The sequence below is a fragment of the Somniosus microcephalus genome, chromosome 6 (genome assembly GCF_052327205.1).
Source record: "Somniosus microcephalus isolate GS21.2 chromosome 6, FLI_Smic_1.0, whole genome shotgun sequence".
NCBI lineage: Eukaryota > Metazoa > Chordata > Chondrichthyes > Squaliformes > Somniosidae > Somniosus > Somniosus microcephalus.
In genome coordinates, this window is record NC_140992.1 from 35282536 (window position 1) to 35297441 (window position 14906).

General features: G+C 43.0%; 1 long non-coding RNA gene across 1 annotated transcript; it reads left to right on the top strand.

Annotated features, from left to right (window-relative positions):
• The first annotated feature begins 5757 nt into the window (after positions 1-5757).
• Positions 5758-12309, top strand: LOC147115598 (uncharacterized). The gene is made up of 2 exons (XR_015078642.1): positions 5758-6469; positions 10015-12309. It is a non-coding gene; the product is annotated as an uncharacterized LOC147115598 (long non-coding RNA).
• Positions 12310-14906: the final 2597 nt, after the last annotated feature.

The window sequence follows — 14906 nt, forward strand, 5'->3', positions numbered from 1 at the left end:
CTTAGCGCCTGGAAAAGGGCGCTAACTGCCGTTTAGCGCTGCAATTTCGGCGCTGCGGCACCCGATGCGGTGCGGCAGGCTGGGGAAGTGCAGGCCTCCTCCTTCCGTTAAGGAGGAGCTGCCTGCACCCGGCCGCGGCCCGCGCAAATCTGTTTAAAAATGAGCCCGGCACCTCGGACAAGTGCCGGGCTTGCATCTGTTCTGGGGGGGGGGGCGGGGAGAAGTCCGGGGAGGGAGCTGTGGGCAGGCGGCCGGCGGGAAAGCGGCCGGCCGCCGCAGGGCCTTTAATGCGCCGGCGCAAACACATGTTGGACTCTGTTGCCAGAGTCTTAGTTGCGGCTGCCACGGGCGAGGCGGCCGCAACTGAATGTCGGCGCTGGGGCCCGTCGGCATGGCAACCGGGACGCTGCGCACACCGATGACGTCATCGGTGCCGGCGCAGCGCTACCGGTGCAACGCCGCTTTAGGGCCCCAGGGAATTTTTCAACTGGCCATAACTCTGGCGCTAGTCCCTCTAGCGCCTCAAAAGCGGCGCTAAGGCTAGTGAATCTTTTATAAAACAGTGAACAGATAAAACAAAACAAAATAGCACATTCTTGCAGAAAACAGTAAATTACATCATATTCCTTATTGTCCTTTCTTCAGATGTCTTTCCAAAATACTGTAAAAACATTGAATATAACTGGAGAAAAGTTCGTTTTTTTTCACATTTAAACAGATCAAATCAAGCTGCTTTGGAAGATTTCATCATAGCAACCGCAAAAGGGGAGATAATCAGAACTCAAAAGTCAGGGGTATGTCCTAGGACAGGTCAGTGTCGTATAACAGTCAGGGTGAGCAGGATCACTGGTCAAATTTAAAAAAAAACTGAGCTGTTGAAAGGTCGATCTGTAAGGAAGAGAGAGGTAAATAACAACCCGAAGAATTGACTTAATCCTCCGAACTTGGTCCTAACCTAATATTGGGAAGGAAAGAAAGTTAACTCGCATTATTCTTAACCATAGGGTCGTTTTCATTTCATAATTCATCGCACATTGCACATTGCACATTAGTTGAATGCTACATGTACGTTTTATATATATTTCCTAATATGTGATGCTAAATATCCTTTGAATATGATTTCTAGTACTACAGCCCTCCCTGCAGCTTTGGTTAATATATTTAAAGACTAGAGGATTCAGGCTTTGATTCACAGGCCTATTTTTGCAATCCAACAGTGTGAAATGTTAAATAACAACAGAAAATGCTGGAAAAACTCAGCAGGTCAGGCAACATCCGTGGAGAGAAATTTGAGTTGACGTTTCGGGTCGAACCCTTCTTCGAAACTGGAAAGAAAAGAAACTAGATCGAAGGCAGGGCTGCGATCGGACAAAAGAATAAAAGAAACAAAAGAAGTAAAAGAGATTAGAAGCTAGACGAGATGGTAATAGGCTGAGATTAGGTGTAAAGTGTACTGGCTAGGCAAGAGATAGCTGCCAGGTGTGAGAGAGAAACAAAAGGAAAGGGGGGGGAAAGGAGTGGAAAAATTACAAGAAAAAATGAAATAGGGGCCGAGGTTATGATCTGAAATTGTTGAACTCGATATTGAGTCCGGAAGGCTGCAGAGTGCCTAATCGGAAGATGAGGTGCTGTTCCTCGAATTTGTCGCCTGTCATTTTAATTCACCGCTCCATTCCCACTCGGACCTCACCGTCCTTGGCCTCTTGTACTGTTCCACGGAAGCTCAACATAAACTCGAGGAACAGCACCTCATCTTCCGATTAGGCACTCTGCAGCCTTCCGGACTCAATATCGAGTTCAACAATTTCAGATCATAACCTCGGCCCCTATTTCCTTGTAATTTTTCCACTCCTTTCCCCCCCCCCCCTTTCCTTTTGTTTCTCTCTCACACCTGGCAGCTATCTCTTGCCCAGCCAGTACACTTTACACCTAATCTCAGCCTATTACCATCTCGTCTAGCTTCTAATCTCTTTTACTTCTTTTGTTTCTTTTATTCTTTTGTCCGATCGCAGCCCTGCCTTCGATCTAGTTTCTTTTCTTTCCAGTTTCGAAGAAGGGTTCGACCCGAAACGTCAACTCAAATTTCTCTCCACGGATGTTGCCTGACCTGCTGAGTTTTTCCAGCATTTTCTGTTGTTATTTCGGCTTTCCAACATCTGCAGTATTTTGCTATCGTACTAGTGTGAAATGTTGGCACTTTAACATCCACCTGTTCTGATGTGCTGTAGGATGTAGCTTATTCTGAATCCACAAGAGGGCGCTGCATCAGTTGCCTGCCTTTATCATGGTGATCAGCACTTTACAGAGGTGGAAATTAATATACTGTTCAATCAGTGGACTCAGTCTGGTTGAATAATCTTTATACCACAGGGGTGTTATACGCTTAAAAAATGTTATCTGCATTGTTTCTGTTTGACTAACTGAAACTGCCTTTTGTGATTAGAATAGATTCTCCCATACAGAAAAAATTGAAAACCACTGCTTTGGAGTATCTAGCTTTCAAAGACATTTGTATCTTCTGCCAAATATTTGCAGAAATTATCCTTTATTATTTGGTATATTGAAATATGATGTTATGATCAAAGTGCTGGGGACATTTTTAAAATCATTCTTGGGATGTGAGCATCGGCAGTTATTGCCCATCTCTCGTTGCCCTTGAGAAGGTGGTGGTGGGCCGCCTTCTTGAACCGCTGCAGTCTGTGTGGTGAAGGAGCTCCCAACAAAGTAGGGCGTTCCAGGATTTTGACCGAGCGACGATGCTATGCCTAAATCAGGATGGTGTAAATTAAGGAAAATTTGGAGGTGATGGCGTTCCCGTGCACCTGCTGCCCTTGGCCTTATGAGTGATGCAGGTTGTGGGTTTGAGAGGTGCTGCTGAGGAAGCCTTGGCGAGTTGCTGCAGTGCATCTTGTAGATAGTACACAGTGCAGCCACCGTACACTGGTGGTGGATGGGGAGGGTGCTTAGGCTAGTGGGTGAAGTGCCGATTAAGAGGACTGCTTTGTTCTGGATGGTGGGGAGATTTTTGAGTGCTGTTGCAGCTGCACCCATCCAGGTTACTGGAGAGTATTCCTTCACACTCCTGACGTTTGCCTTGTAGGTGGTGGAAAGGTTTTGGGAGGGCAGGAGCTGAGCCTCTTGCCATGGAATACCCAGCCCCTGACCTGCTTGCTTTAGTAGCTACTGTCACCTGCAGTGACCCCCAATGATCTATCCTTGGCTCCCTCCTGTTCCTCATCTACACACTGCCCCTTGGTGACATCATCTGCAGACATGAGGTTAGCTTCCACATGTAAGCTGATGACACCCAGAGGTGATGGAGCTTTTTGTGTGGCACCTTATCAAAATGTTTTAGAAAATCCAAGTATACAATGTTGACCGAGGTACCTTCATCCACCAAACTAGTTACTTCCTCAAAAACTTCAACGAGATTAGTGAGACATTACCTTTTTTTGAAGAAGCCATGTTGAGAGTCTCTAATAACCCTGTTATTGTCCAGGTGATCATACAAAGGATATCTAATGATTCTTTTTAGCAATTTACAACTGAAGTTAAACTAGTGGGCATATAATTTCCGAGTTCTGACTTGTTGCCCTTTTTGAATATTGGCACATGAGCCTCTCTCCAGTCCATGAGAACATTCCTTGATTCGAGAAAGCTGTTAAATAAGCAAGGGAGCCACTTAGCACAGCTTTTATTTCTTGGAGCACTCTTGGGTGAATGCCCTCAGGACGAGCAGCCCAATTTGTTTTGAGAACTCTTAGTTTTTCCAAGATTAGATCTGCATCCACTTTGAAACTTACAAATATATTGCATTAATCTTAACTGAGCATCATCAAATGGAGTGAAAACTGATGCAACGTAGCGATTTAACATCTCTGCCAAATCCTGAATCTGTCCTGAGGAATGTTTTATGCAGTCCTGTATCGCCCTCTGACTCCTACTCACTAATTTTGTCACCTTGAAGCTTGACTTCTCCAATGCCTTCCTCGAGCTCTTTTCATACAAACCCCAGTTCATCGAAACCTCTGTCCCTCCAGCTCACCTATCACGCCTGTCCTTGCTCACCTCCAGTGGCTCTTTGTATTCATTTACAAATTCTGCCATGTTCGCCGCATTCTAACTCTGCAACTTCTCCAGTTCTATCCGCAGGGCCATGGGGAAAGTGCAGGGAGTGGGATTAATTGGATAGCTCTTTCAAGAGCTGGCACAGCACGATGGGCTGAATGACCTCCTTCTGTGCTGTATCATTCTATGATTCTATACCTCGGCTCCTCTATTGCTGGTTTACTATATGCCCCCCTTCCTTCCACACGCCCATCAGTGACCAAGCCTTCAGTCATATGACTCTGCATTCTGGAATTTAACTTCTTAAACCCTTCTACCTTTCCACATCTCTACCCAACTACAAAAGTCTTTGAAACCTGTCCCTTCGACCATGCTTTCAGCCGCCACTCCCAAATCATCTCCTTTCACATGCTCGATGTTCTTTACTCTCCCTTCCGCTTTTGAAGCATTTGAGAGGTTTTGCACATTAAAGATAGTGGACGCACTGTTATTGCAGCTTCTACAAGCTCATGGCAAATGATAATAACAGTCGTCCTCATTATTTTTCTTCCTATTCTATCCTTGACATTTGCCTAACAACATCCATTCATCATTGGCACTCTGGAATCCTTCACATTCACTTATCCGTCATATATTTCTCTCCATAACACAAATTGGCACCCTAATATAACCAGTCAAAAGTATTACTTTGTTTGACTGAAAACTCGCTCTTTTAAGGTGTGCCACAGAGTGATGAACAAGAGCTGGATGATCTGGTAGTGGATAGAAATATATCACATGATTCCTTCAGCATTACACTTTATTTACTAATCACTGTTAGGACTCTGTTGTAGGGGAAGGAATGTGAAGGTGAGATTTATTTCAAAGGGAGTGTTTTATGAACACACAATAACTAACTCTTAAAGTGTAAAACTAGACATCAGTATAAGTATGCCAGGAGACTTAAATGGGCATTGGTGGATTACACAGACCAGAGGAAGGCAGATCCAGAATAGATAGCCTGTGCTAGAAGAAAATTATTTCCATTTGACTGTAACTTAATTACATCCTTTGAAAAAAAACTTCTGCTGTTTCTTTTAAAATGTATTTTTCAGAATGTGATTAGAACATAAGAACTTAAGAAATAGGAGCAGGAGTCGGCCATTCGGCCCCTCGAGCCTGCTCCGCCATTCAATAAGATCATGGCTGATCTTCTACCTCATCTCCACTTTCCTGCACTATCCCCATATCCTTTGATTCCCTTAATATTCAAAAATCTATCGATCTCTATCTTGAATATACTCAACGACTGAGCCTCCACAGCCCTCTGGGGTAGAGAATTCCAAAGATTCACCACCCCCTGAGTGAAGAAATTTCTCCTCATCTCAGTCCTAAACGGCTGACCCCTTATTCTGAGACTGTGACCCCTAGTTCTAGACTCCCCAGCCAGGGGAAACACCCACCCTGCATTTACCCTGTCAAGCCCTGTAAGAATTTTCTATGTTTCAATGAGATCACCTCTGAGGAAATCTACATGATATAAGGGGTTAATTTCAAGTGCTTGCTGGGTAAAAGTTTTCAGACTTGACACTGGGCAAGTGTCGATGTGTAACTAGAGCTATTGCACGTACTCGAACTACAGCCAAGAACAGATGCCTGCCCACCTAATGAGAATGTAGAAGTGGAATAATGAATTTCTTTGATGTACCAATGACCTGATAACTTGTGACCGAAAGCAAAGCTTGCCTCCCTTATATATGATTAAAGAGGACCTCCGGTTACACGATTCATGCCCTGTTATAGATTAACGGTTGACTTATGTGTCCAGGATCCTTCTGTCAATATGTTATTTCTACCTGATGATTAATCTAAAATGTATCCTGATAGAGGAACAAAGGGATTTCAATCAAACTTGTTTGTTACACTGTATAAATATAGAACGTTTACACTGTATCATTGGAATAGTAGCCTCACCCCTTGAGTGGAGGTACTGATTCCCCTTGCAAGAGAAGTAAAATAAAAGGCCTGTCCGTCTGACGAATCCAAGTGTGTATTGAGTCATTACCCAGAGCTAAGAAGTAAGGCACTTCTACAATTTGGAGGTTCCACCGAGATGGCTTGCTGTACCAATTGGTGAGTTAACAGACGCCGAGTACGTTGCTCGGTTGGGAAAATCCCATCGGCCGAAGGTGGTGTTTTGCCACATTTTTGGGACTTTCCCTGCCAGAAGCATAGCTGCGCATAGTCTGTTTATTCCATTGGACAGTACTGCCATCGGGTAATTGACTCACAAGGTTCGGGGGTTAAACTGCCGTTGTGACTGCTTCCCTTTCAGAAACGGAACAGAGGACCAGCCATGAGGCGCTGACGCCCCGCGAACAGGATCGTGCAGAAAAGGACTGTAGGAAGCGCTGAAATAAAGGTACCAGAGAGAGAAGGTTAAGTCAGGAATTTGATTAACTAAGGAGCTAGCGATTTATTGGAAATTGAACTAGCAAGGTTCCAGCTTGCTGAGAGAGAAGGTTAAGTCAGGAATTTGATTAACTAAGGAGCTAGCGATTTACTGGAAATTGAACTAGCAAGGTTCCAGCTTGAAGTTAGCTGGGACAAATTGAAGGCCCTTTTTGCTAAAGATTTGGCTAAAGGGAGTAGGGTAGAAGGAGAGAAGAGCTTGAAGTTAGCTGGGACAAATTGAAGGCCCTTTTTGCTAAAGATTTGGCTAAAGGGAATAGGGTAAAAAAAAGAAAGAGTGGGCGGATGTCTGAAACACAGTGTCAATGTTTAATGTTTATGAGAGTGAGTATTTAACTACTTGTTATTATCAATCAACTTTGCAGCTTTGTCCAGTAAGGCTGCATAGGTTGGGGATTTAGTAACACTTTGGTTGTTGTTTAACAAGTGTATTGTTTATTGTTATATGTATTAATGTTTAGTCATGTCTGATCTGTAGAGGCGTCCCACGCAGATCATAGAGTGTTACGGAATTGTTGTATGTTTTAACTAAAATATTTAAGCTGAAAAAAAACTGCAGAAGGGGTTGGAAAAGACCCAAGCCGGGGAAGTGAGTCCCGCGGCGGAATGTATGGTTGAGAAAATAGTGATGTCTTTTACATGATCCACTAAGCTATTGTGGATTCAGTATTTTCCCCAGTTAGAAATACCTTCCACGAGGGTTGAGAACCCTCGAGTTTTATACGTATGTATAGTTTATTAATCTGATCTGTAGGGGCGTACAACGCAGATCATGGATTGTCACGGGAGTTTAGATTGTTTTAAGTGAACCATTTAAGCTGCTAAAATGAGTGCTAGCGCCAGTAAGCCACCCGAGAAAGGCACGCCAGCAGCCTTTATGTTAAAGAACTGGTCAATCATCCATTGATCACCTACCAAATTGGTCCAAATGGACTGTAAATAAGACTAGACCCTTTCCCTCAGATAGTCATTTAACATAGAAAGAATTACTTGCCTCGAGAAATGTTTAACGGACGAGAGAGAAATAGAGAACAGCCAGATAAAAAGACTGCCTCTATGTTTGTTGAGTCAGAAAAAAAAATTACCCCGAAGAAACACCTTTCTCCTCTATTATGGTAGGATAACAAGGTAACTATAGAAGGATGAATAGAGGGGAATATAGAGGAAGACGTGGTAGAGTAAGAGGGTATGGACGATCTGGTAATTGTTACAATTGCGGACAACCCGGACATTGGGCAAACCAATGCCCTGTGAAAAATCGTCAGAACAAAACCTCCAATAATGGACCTCCGTTAGAGAATAAAGGTCCTAATTTCACTGTCCATAACCCTTTTTCGGACCAGTCAGGAGGTTACCCTACAAACGGACAGGGATTTAGGAGAAATAGAGATCAGAATTACTGACTGACACCAGCAGCCCCAGGCGCCACAGACCACCAAATGCCCGTTGTTTCTTTAAATTCACACAGCGAACTTGAAATTAAAATGCAAATAGCTGGGAGACCTATGTCATTTTAGTAGATACAGGAGCAACCTTTTCGGTGTTAGGGAAAGGATATTCTGAAGGAATGCCTATTAATGGGAAAAAGACTCCGATAGCTGGATTGGCTGGAATACTACAATGCTTGAATCAATTGACTCCCCTCACAGTAAAAGTAGAAGAATTTGAGGAAGAACACTCCTTTCTGTTATCAGGAGATGTCTCTATGAATTTATGTGGAAGAGACTTGCTGTGCAAAATGAATGCTACAATCATTTGCTCCGCATCAGGAGTAACAGTAGAAATCCAAGTAGATAAGGCATATGCGTACCCAGTAACAGAAATAAAACACCCTGTTCTTTACGCATGGGAAATTGCCGACCCAAGTTTGAGTCCCAAACTTGTCAGTCTGTTAGGAGCGTGGGGATTCATTACAAGCTCCATAAAACAATACCAGGAATCCCTGAAACTAGGGAAATGGCATCCAAAATTGCACTGCACGGCCTGCTATGACAAAACAGGACAAGATTATCAGCCGTTTTTTTAATTTAAAATACCTCCTAACTATTAGACTGCACAGCCCTATAAAGTTACAATTAATCCAGCTGCACCATTACCCAAAAGGTCACAGTATCCATTGTCAGAGAAAGCAGAAAAAGGAATTGAGCCAGTGATGGAATCATTGTTAAAACAGGGAGTTAACGCCGGATAGAATAAAGGTCGTTTGCAACACATCGTTGCCAAAAACTAAAAGAGAAATGAAGCATTTTCTAGGAATGACTGGCTATTGTAGACAATGGATATTGAACTATTCAGAAATAACCAGACATGAGCATGACAAATTTGGAAAATTCGCGGTTACCTGACTTCCTCAGGAACCCAGATTAAAAATGCACAAGAAGTGCAAAAAATCTTTTACTAGCTATTCAGAGACGTAAACAGATTGCAATTATTAAGTGCCAAGCGCACATGGGGCATTTGGACAAGGTTGCGCTTGGAAACGCTGCTGCAGATAGCGCTGCTAAGTCAGTAGCTATATCAAGTACTGAACGACAAGTTTCAGCCTTCCCTGTTAGGGAAAAGCCAGAGATACCGCAGCCCCCGTCCTTAGATGATGTGCTGACCCATCAAGATAGGGCCAGTTCTGATGAAGTAAAGGAATGGGTTGTTAATCATTGTTTTAAAAAACACTGACGGCTTATGGGTTCATCATGACGGCCGCATGGTGGCACCCAAATCATTACTATCACCAATTGCCCGATGTGTTCATAAATTCACCCATGCGGGCAAAAGGGGGATGGCGGACTATATCCTCAAGACCTGGTATGCACCAGGAATCTCAAAGTTGGCAAAACAAATATGTGAAAATTGTATTATCTGCCAGACAATGAATGCAGGAAAAAAAATAAAGAAGGTACAGCCCGCATCCCATCCAAACCCCATGGGTCCTTTTGTACACTTGCAAATGGATTTTATTGAACTACCTGTGTGTATGAGTTTTAAATATGTATTAGTTATTGTTGATATGTTTTCAAGATGGATTGAAGCGTTTCCTTGTAGAAAGAGTGACGCCACTACTGTTGCTAAATGTTTATTGAAGGACATTGTACCGCGCTTTGGGATACCAGCAAAACTGTCAAGTGACAATGGGTCCCATTTTATGGGAACAGTGATTAAGGAACTATGCAAAGCCTTACAGATTAACCAGCACCTCCATTGCAGTTATCATCCACAGTCGGCTGGACTAGTGGAAAGATATAACGGGATGCTGAAAAACAAGCTTGCAAAACTGTGTAAAGAAACTGGACTTAAATGGGTTGATTTGTTACCCATAGCTTTAATGACAATGCGGTCTGCTACCAACAGAACTACAGGATTGTCGCCTCACGAGATCGTCATGGGAAGACCACAAAGATTGCCCTTTTCGGCACCTTTAACAGCTAAATAAATGGACATTCATAAAATGGAGGAAGATATGTTGAGTTATTGCATTGCACTAACCAAATGTATTTCTAGTTTCCATCAACAGGTGAAGGAAGCCCAGGTCGATCCCGCTGAAGGAAAGTGCCATACTTTCGAGCCAGTAGATAACGTCTACATAAAAATCTTCAAGCGAAAGAATGGCCTTCAACCCAGATTTGAGGGACCCTTCCAAGTACTCCTGACCACAAACACCGCTGTAAAAGTAAAGGAGCGACCAACATGGATACACGTGTCCCATTGTAAGAAGGCATCAGTTGAAGACGATACACTGCCAAGATGAACTGGATTTGGACTCTAATAAGACTGTCCCCTTTGTTAACGATAATTGAAACTGCCATATTGATTTATCAGATCCCCTGAAGGGCAAACCATGCATAGAAGAATGTGTACTTTTAAACAGTGATTTCTTTTATATTATATGCTATAACGAGACTATGAAGGTTCAGCTTCAGGATCACACTATGCAGGTACCCCCGTATCAACCCCTGAGTCTTAGGATTAGGCAGAATAAGATAGTAGAAGAAGATAGTGGACAGAGGCTTGATAAGCTGTGGGTCACATGCCCTGATACTGTATTACCAAGTGACAAAACTGCGAACGGAGGGGTTTTCTGCAATGGTAATTCAAGAGGAGGACTGGCCCTGACAGCTAAGTTAATGTTTTGTGATAATCCTTTTACACAACCCCTCGTTTCAACATCAATTACTCAGAAAAGAAAAATTAATAGGACCGCTAGGAAACAAGGAGGGAGAAGTAGAAGATTGTTAAATAAGCATAACTATCATCAAGTTAATACCTTTGTATACATGACTATCTGTATGCTAAAAAACAGAACCTTGCCAAATGCTGGATATGCAGCCACATCCCTGTGCATGCAGAGGGTGGAATACCTCTAAGGCCCATTCCCTTCGAGATAGAAGAGATGGTAGGGTGGTTATTACAGTCTAATACCACCTGGAATGAGGAGGCAGCCAGTACATTTCAGACCCAAAATAGTTTAAACCCAGATCAGTTGGAAAATGAATGGAAAAATGCAGGATACAACCTTATAAAATTTGAAGGGTGGTTTCATCCCCAATATGATAATCGAAGGAATCCAGAGAGTCTATTAGTGCATACCCTTGGTTACCACAAAATTGGACTGGGTCATGTTATTTGGGATATGTAGTGCCCTATATACATCATATTTCATCTTTGGATAGCCACCCTGGGACACGAGTAAAACGAGCCATTACAGAAACTGAAAGGTTCTTTGCTATAGCATTTCCCTGGTATGGAACAGGGAAGCTGGCAAGAGAATCTATAAACATGGCAGCAGTGCTGGAACAAATAGCCAATGATAAACGCAGAAATGGTGGCTATGCGCACTGTTGCTTTACAAAACCGCATGGCTCTGGACTAATTGTTGGCAAAAGGGGGCACATGTGCAATCATAAAAACCGAATGTTGCACCTATATCCCAGATAGCTCAGAAAATATCACCAACCTGGTAAACCACATAAAGGAGGCTGTAGAGAAACTACGTCAACCTGAACCATGGTCCATGTGGGATTGGATTTCAGGATGGGGAGGAGCACTAGGAAAGCAAATTTTGGAAACCTTAATCGCAATTGTGATGATAATAATTTTAATTAGTTTATTGATTGGTTGTTTAAAATTATTGTGTACAAAAGTCCTTTCCTTATTAACGTCAACTCCTCCAGTACCAATGATGTCTGAATATGAGGATATTAAGGGTGAGACCTTTGATGTAGAGTTTCTTAAACTTAGCGAGATAGATTGTCCTTAGAAAGGACAAAAGGGGGGAATGAGGAAATCTACATGATATAAGGGGTTAATTTCAAGTGCTTGCTGGGTAAAAGTTTTCAGACTTGACACTGGGCAAGTGTCGATGTGTAACTAGAGCTATTGCACGTACTCGAACTACAGCCAAGAACAGATGCCTGCCCACCTAATGAGAATGTAGAAGTGGAATAATGAGTTTCTTTGATGTACCAATGACCTGATAACTTGTGACCGAAAGCAAAGCTTGCCTCCCTTATATATGATTAAAGAGGACCTCCGGTTACACGATTCATGCCCTGTTATAGATTAACGGTTGACTTATGTGTCCAGGATCCTTCTGTCAATATGTTATTTCTACCTGATGATTAATCTAAAATGTATCCTGATAGAGGAACAAAGGGATTTCAATCAAACTTGTTTGTTACACTGTATAAATATAGAACGTTTACACTGTATCATTGGAATAGTAGCCTCACCCCTTGAGTGGAGGTACTGATTCCCCTTGCAAGAGAAGTAAAATAAAAGGCCTGTCCGTCTGACGAATCCAAGTGTGTATTGAGTCATTACCCAGAGCTAAGAAGTAAGGCACTTCTACACCTCTCATTCTTCTAAACTCTAGAGAATATAGGCCAAGTCTACTCAATCTGTCCTCATAGGACAATCCCCCCCATCCCAGGAACCAGTCTGGTGAATCTTCGTTGTACTCTTTCTATGACAAGTGTATCCCTCCTTAGGTAAGGAGACCAAAACTGTGCACAACACTCCAGGTGTGGTCTCACCAGGGCCCTATATAATTGCAGTAAGACGTCTTTAGTCTTATACTCAAATCCTCTTGTAATAAAGACCAACATACCATTTGCTTTCTTAATTGCTTGCTGTACCTGCATGTTAGCTTTCAGTGACTCGTGCACAAGGACACCCAGGTCCCTCTGAACACCAACATTTCCCAATCTCTCACCATTTAAAAAATACTCAGCTTTTCTGTTTTTCCAACCAAAGTGGATAAATTCACATTTCTCCACATTATATTCCATTTGCCATGTTGTTGCCCACTCATTTGTTACTTTTGACAGTGTCTCACAATCAGGATCCTTTATAAAGAGGGAATCAGAGCTCCTTTAAAATAAAACAGCTGTAAAGAATTATCGCTAACTTTATATTTATTTAGGTTTCTTTCTTTAATTATGTTTAAACAGCAAGTGCTAATGACATCACCGCAAACATTCTCCCCGTGTTTGCGTGGGTTTCCTCCGGGTGCTCCGGTTTCCTCCCACAGTCCAAAGATGTGCGGGTTAGGTTGATTGGCTATCATAAATTGACCCTTAGTGTTAGGGGGATTAAATACATGGGGTTACGGGGATAGGGTGGGATATGTGTTGGTGCAGGGGTTATGGGGATCGGGTGGGATATGTGTCGGTGCAGGCTCGATGGGCTGAAATGGCCTCTATCTGCATTGTGGGGTTTCTGTGATTCTGTGATTCTGTGAAACTGGTTGAGAGGAGTAAGCGAGCTATGTAAACATTCGACAGGACATTGTCCTGGAGTTTGTGGTTTGATCTTTAGTGCTAAGTAGAGCTCAGCACAAAATGGTGTTTTGAGTGTGTAACGTGGGATATCCCGATTAGGGTCTGACACCCCAGCTCCTCCGGTAACATTTAAGTGTGGATTGTTGAATGGGGCTATATTGTTCTAGTGATGTCAATCCCACTTTTTATTCCTCTACCTCTTTCGCCTCATTGAGTGCCAGATGATGGCAAGCCAGTAGAGGTCTGGATGACTGAAGTGTGCAGGCATCCATGTAACATTTATGCAAATAAATCTGCATCAATTCAGCAGGTTTATTTTTCAAAAGTGCCATTGCAAGACATTAAACCAACAAAAACCTAAAGGAACAGAGTTAAAAGAGAAAACTGAACACTGTATATAAAATATATCAGCTCAAGGCTCGCACATTTCAGGGTCTGGTAGTCCAACTGTTCTGGTCACGGTTGAAGGAGGAACATCCTGATTAGGGTCTACCAGGCCGTTCCTCTGGTGACAGAGGGATGTGGAATGCCATGATTAGGGCCGAACAACTTCTGGTGACAGCGGAGTGGGTTATCGGAGATTTCTGAGGGAAGGTAAATTGTGGGAATCGCTGGTAGATTTTGATTGGCAAATGAAACAGAGGGCTGTCTTCTGGGAAAGAAAAAGAAAATTCAAATCTCCCTGTTACTTCAGCTAGAGGATGAGTTTAGTCTTCTCGGCTGCAGCTCATCAGGGTCTGACACCTGACGCCTGACTCCTGTACTTCCTGGGTCCACCAAACAAAACTGAAAGCACCCTGGGCTGCTTTATTAGCGGCCTTCAGCGGTCCCTTTCAGGACCATTGGTTAGGCTGCTGGACGCCTGGTACAATTGGGTGGAGCACAGGACAACTGGCATAGGACCCCGATTTGCCTATTTAAGCAGCCTCCTATCATTTTCAGGTGGGCAGGCTGTTCGTCCCTTTATAGGCCCCCCTAAAAGTACCATCAGGTGGGCCTTGCGCATCAATGGGGCAGCTGAAATGCCCCCCGCCGCCCATCCGATTTTCAATTGCTGGCCGCCCATTTTTCAGGCGAGACTCCAAAGTCTAAGTGTGCGGAATGCGTGGGCTCCTTACAAAAGTGCAAAAATAGGAAATGAGAGTTGAGGGTTTCATGTTCTGCCAGGAGAACAGCAGCAATGTAATATCACGTCAGACGATGTAATATTATGATGACATTTATTTTATGTGTGCATGTTCTGCTCAGTTGATGATGTTCCTACTTAAGAAACATCACAGTATACATCCTGTAGCTAAATTTATTCCACCCCTTTGAAGTAAAGTTGGAAACAGTAAAGTTAAACCCTACGTAGGCATGTCAGACATTGCGTTATTGTTACATTAACAAGCTCCATGGGGATTAGCAAATTGCTGGAATGTAATAAAAATAAATGTAACCACTTATGTTAATTTACTTCACATTTACCAAAGCAGAGCATTATAGAACAAGCCAGAAAGGGTGAATTGCTAAAAATTGATGCCCAGGTTATTCTGCCTGGGTGGATAGCAAGAGCATTCGAGCTGAGATCAGTCAACTTTGCAGTGACCAGGGATCAAATCTTTACCATTTCTG